This window comes from Microtus pennsylvanicus, chromosome 4 (assembly GCF_037038515.1).
Source record: "Microtus pennsylvanicus isolate mMicPen1 chromosome 4, mMicPen1.hap1, whole genome shotgun sequence".
Lineage (NCBI taxonomy): Eukaryota > Metazoa > Chordata > Mammalia > Rodentia > Cricetidae > Microtus > Microtus pennsylvanicus.
Window position 1 is genome coordinate 143796859 of NC_134582.1, and position 5556 is coordinate 143802414.

The following is a 5556-nucleotide window of genomic DNA, read 5'->3' on the forward strand; positions in this document are numbered from 1 at the left end:
TTAAGGCAAACTGCAGCATGTCCTGTCAGGATGTTTTTCTGTGCAGTCAGGAGCACGGTTTGGCTGACGTTATGTCTAAACCTAGGTAATGATCCCTAACCTCAGTTGTCCAAGAGGAAACTATGTTTTATTCCTTTCCCCTGCATGTATTATGTGGCTGTCGAGAGTAGAGTGTATGTTTAAATTTATGTAGCTATACACAGAAACAAAGATTGGCTTTGTGACTTTAAAGGGAAATCATACATCATGTTGGTCTTTCTAGAGGGTCATGGTCATGAACTCTATTTTCCCAATAAAAGAAAAGGGGCAAGGGCTAGGGCTGTCACTCAGCAGGTAAAGGGCTTTTCATAGAAGCATGAAGGCCTGAGTTGGGCATGGTGGCTTCTGCTCATAATTCCAGCACTGGTGACAGAGACAGGCTCACTCGGGCCCGCTCCGGCCAGCCAGCCTAATCACCAGATTCCATGCTAAAGAGACACCCTGTAGCAAAGGCAAGGGTGGCTGACCTCTGGCCTACATATGCACACATGTGTTCGGGAACGTGTACTACCTTGCACGCACGTACACTCACAGGAGGAAAAAGGAAGGGTTAGTGTGAGGCAGAACTCGTTTTAAAGGACCTCCTTTTGTTGTCCAGGAGGTGGCAGCAGCTGTCCATAACCTGAGCGAGCCCAGGGTGAAGGCCAAGTTCAAAGCAGCCCAAGATGCTGTCTAACTGAGAATTTTTACAAGTGCATGCTTGCTTTTGCCAGATTTCTTCTGTGGCTCTGTTGTTTTTCTTTTTGGTGAAGTCCATCTATGAATCACCTTTCTGTTAGCACTGGACCTTTCTGTTCCACAGTGGCTTGTTTATGCTGAAGTCAGTAGACAGGCATCTAAAGAGATCATTCACTGGGAGGAAGCACATTAACCTTGCATTTAGAGGAGGGACTGACTCACTTTCTGTGGTGCATGATTAGTGTTCTCTGTTTGCTTAGGGTTTGAGTTTGGGTTTGGTGAGCCACTGAGTTTACTTAGGATTGCTTATAGAAGCACAGACAACTTAGAGGTTTTGGAGGACTCAATAGAGGCATCCCCAGGAAAATGAGGGTTCCACCAGGGTTTTGTAAAACAGAGTAACTTTAAGAGTTTAAATTATTTCACTTGTCCATTAAATCCATTTTTAAAGATTAAAAATGAGATTATACCAGACTTCTTTTTGTGAGAGGAGACAAACTTTTCTGGATACACTTAAAGCATTTTAAAAATTGTGTTTCATATTCCACCAAATTTTTAAATGAATTGTTAGATGATTTTGACACCAATGTATTGAATATATTTCATTCTAACAAGCTTCCTTCTTTAAATGTTTCAGACTCAGACAATTCTGCTTTGTGTGGCTCATCAGAGTTGGACAGCATCCTCATTCCTCTTCCTTGCTTTGCTATTGACTGCTTCTGGGCAGTGGTGGCATCCTTGGTGTGAGCGTGTTTCTATGTTAGAATCTGTTTAGAAAACCCAGAAGTCTTTTCAGCTAACTCTCTACACCTACCCTTCTTTTTCTGTTTTCGAGACAGGGTCTCACTGTATAGCTCTGGCTAGCCTGGAACTTACTATGTAGATCAGGCTAATCCAGATAGCCTACCTACAGATAAGTCTGCTTCTGCAGTGATTAAAGGCGTGTACCACCAAGTCTGATGCTCCTCCACTAGCATCCTTTATCACACTTGCCAAAGAATAGGATTAAAATATCTTGTATGAAAAAAAATTTAAAAATAGAAAAAAATCTTGGGTTTGTTGATAAAGTTTACATTGTATTGCTGATATTTCCACCCTTTATTTTTCTTCAGCAATCATTAGTTACAAAACCCACTCCTCACTTGTTTTTTTTCTTTTAATCACAAAAAGAATAATAAGGCTACAAGAGCAGTTACCACCCCAGCCCCAGCAGTGTGATGCATTTGTTATAACTGTGGTGAGCTCCACCCCACACTGGCACATCCTTATCTATCAAGTTTCACAGTTTCCATTAGGCTTTGATTTCAATGGTGCACTTCTGTGGGCTTTGGGAAGTGTTTAATGGTACCCGATTGTCACTATAGCAATCATATAGGACGATTGCACTATCCTGAATGTTCTCCATTCCACTCTCTGCCTCCACACCTGGCAGCCACAGGTATTGTTAATGTACCCTGAGAGAGTGGCAGTACTGTGTTTTCATATTGGCCTCTTTTGCTGGGTAATCTGTCTTTGAGTTCTCTGTATCTTTTCTCAGTTTGTCATATTCCATCTTCCAGCTATAGCACGTGTTATGTATCTCTGGTGCTTCCAGATTCTAACATACATGAATGAAGCCATTTGCATAGTCATGCTTGTAATTCACTTGGAGAAACACTAGACACGATCAAACTGTCATCCTACTCGCTGGGCATTTTGTTTTCTCCTGGAATGAAGGAGACTAGAATTCTTGCTCTTCATTCTTACCAGACTATAGTACTGTCAGTGCTTCGCCTAATGGCTATTGTAGTGGGTGTGTAGTGCTGTCTTATTGTTGTTTAAAGTTTTCCAAAGCATGGGGTGTGCTTAGAGCAGGTGTCCTGGAGAATGTCTTCTCTGCTCACAGAACATCCAAGAGGAATCTGGTCCATCATAAGGAGAGCACAGCACTGTGTCCTCTCTGTGACTTGATGCCCTACATGTGAAAGAAGAAAGAAGAAAAAAACATTTCTGTTGACCATGTTTTTATTTGCCTTTTTGTGTATACTACTGTCTTTGAGCCAGTTTTTCAGTTGTATTGTTTGCTTATTATTGAGTTGTAACAGTTCTTTGCAGATTTTTTTAATAACACTTCTTTACCTGAGTATTCTGGGGCTTGTCTTTCCATTTTCTTGATTGTTTCTTTTGCAGGAAGAAAAATTTAACCTTAACAAAGTTTAGAATATTTTTTTTTCATGAGCTATCATTTATGTTCTATCAAAAGTCATTTGGATTTCTCCCATGATTTCTTTAGACGTTTCCTATCTTTTAGGTCTGTAATTCATTTTCAGTTAACTTTTCTTAAGATATCAGGTCTATGGTCTTATTGTAGCATATTATACTGTGTTTAGTTGCTGTCCTTGGGAGGCTTGCTCTTTTTTGAGGGGAGATAGAGGGACCATGGGTCTGGGGGAGCGGAGAGATACGAGGGAAGACCAAGAGTAGAGGAGGGAACGGAAACTGTGGTCAGGTTGTAATATTTAAGACAATAATACTTTTAAGGAGACGAAGCACGAGCAAGGAACTCAGGACCACGAGGGGTGCACCCACACACTGAGACAATGGGGATGTTCTATGGGGAACTCACCAAGGCCAGCTGGCCTGGGTCTGAAAAAGCATGGGATAAATTTGGACTAGCTGAACATAGCGGACAATGAGGAAGAATGGGAACTCAAGAACAGTCGCAGTGGGTTTTTGATCCTACTGCACGTACTGGCTTTGTGGGAGCCTAGGCAGTTTGGATGCTCACCTTATGAGACCTGGATAGAGGTGGGCGGTCCTTGGGCTTCCCACAGGTCAGAGAACCCTGATTGCTCTTTGAGCAGATGAGGGAGGGTGACTTGATCGGGGGAGGGGGAGGGAAAAGGGAGGCGGTGGCGGGGAGGAGGCAGAAATCCTTAATAAATAAATAAAAAAAATAAAAGATATCAGGTCTATGTCTACAACCATCTTTTCACGTGAATTTCCGATTGTTACCATTTTTATTAAATTGCATATCATTCATTTAAAACTAGCCAACTATACTTATGTAGGTTTTCTTTTTCTTTTTTGAGACAAGATCTTTCTTCTTAGCCCTGGCTGTCCTGGCACTTGATATGTAGACCAGGCTAGTTTCAAATTCACAGAGGTTTGACTCCTGCTATTAGTGGTGTACACGACCATGCCTGACCTAAGTTTATTTCTAACTTCTCTGTTCTGATCCATTGATGTAATCTTACACTGATATTGCTCCATCTTCATTTCAATGTAGCTTAAGACTTTAGAAAGTATTTGTTTCCATTGCGTGTGTGCTGCAGCATATATGTGGAGACCAGAGGACAGCTTGTGAGTGTCAGTTTGCTCCTTCCCTTTTTATGTGGGTTTGAGGGGCTGACTTCACATCACCAGGTTTGCACATCAAACTCCTTTACCCACTGAGACATCTTGCCTACCGTGTAATGTCTTCAAGTGAGGTAGTGTTAGTCCTCTGACTTTGTTCTCTTGAACACAGATGCTTCTGTTGTTTGTTTGGTGTGCCTAGCCACACAAACTTTACAGTTGAAAAATGTCTACAAAATACCTTTCTAAGACAGGGTTTCGAATGATATTGATTCTCTAATCTGGGATAAACTGATAGCTGGGTGATACAGCGGATTTTATGTTCACAGAAATGAAGTATCTCTTGCTTGATTTAGTCCTTTGCTTTCTTTCATCAGAGTTTTGTAGCTTTCCTCACATGGATATTATGCACATTTTTAGATGTATTTTCAAAGTTTTTAGAGGGCTCTGAGTAAATGATGATATATTAAATTTTAACAGCTTCATTGCTGGTATAGAGGGACGTGATTGACATTTGTGTGTAAATCTTGTTTTTATTCATCAGTTTCTTTTTTGATTTTCTGCATAGATGATTATGTCATCTACCTATCTACATCCATTTATCTATCTACCTACCTCTATCTATCTGTCTGTCTGTCTGCCTACCTATCTACTTCTATCTACCTATCTGTCTGTCTGTCTATCTACCTACCTATCTATTGTCATCTAATTTCTTTTTCTCTTCCTATTGAGTTTGCTAGGACTTCTAGTCTGATGTTGAGTGTTTTGAGACTATGTCTTTACATTGTTCCTGGTCTCTGGGGAAAGCAGTTTTCTTGTCATTGAGGATCATATTGGTTGTATGTTTTTGGAGATGGTTTTTATTAAGTCAAGGTATTTTCTTTATATTCATAGTTGCAGAAAAGCTCATTATGAGTGTTGGATTTTATAAGATGTTTTTCTGTGCCTATTACTGTTATCATGCGATTTTTTTGTCTTTAGCCTCCTGACATTGTAAGTTACATTTATTTATTTTTTAATCAGCCTTTATGTTGAACGAACCTGTATACCTTGGATAAATTGCACTTAAAAATGATATCTAATTTATAATAGAATACCACATTTTGGATAATTTATAGTGAATAGAAATTGATTAGGTCTTGGTTCTGGAGGCTGGGAGGGCCATTAATCTAGCAAGAGCCTTCTTTTGCATCATAACATGGGGTAGGCATAGGAGGGGAGAGACAAAGAGAAACAGAGAGGAAGTGACTCACAAGTGGAATCCCAGATCATCATTTTATAAGGAACCCATGCCTGTAGGAACAATGTCTCTTCTGTGATAATGGCCCTGTGCCACTCCTTAGTGCTAAGCCCACATGACCTAAACACCCTTTGAAGGTCTCACCTTCCAACACCTCTTCTATACAAATGAAATATACTAGGAAAGTGAGTACTTGGAAGATGTATCTGTAATCAGAGAACCTTACTCTGAGAGGACAGCAGTGTTAGCAGACAAGAATACAA

General features: G+C 40.4%; 1 non-coding gene across 1 annotated transcript; it reads left to right on the forward strand.

Annotated features, from left to right (window-relative positions):
• The first annotated feature begins 2553 nt into the window (after window positions 1-2553).
• Window positions 2554-2679, forward strand: LOC142849130 (small nucleolar RNA SNORA11). Its single transcript, XR_012910531.1, has one exon. It is a non-coding gene; the product is annotated as a small nucleolar RNA SNORA11 (small nucleolar RNA).
• Window positions 2680-5556: the final 2877 nt, after the last annotated feature.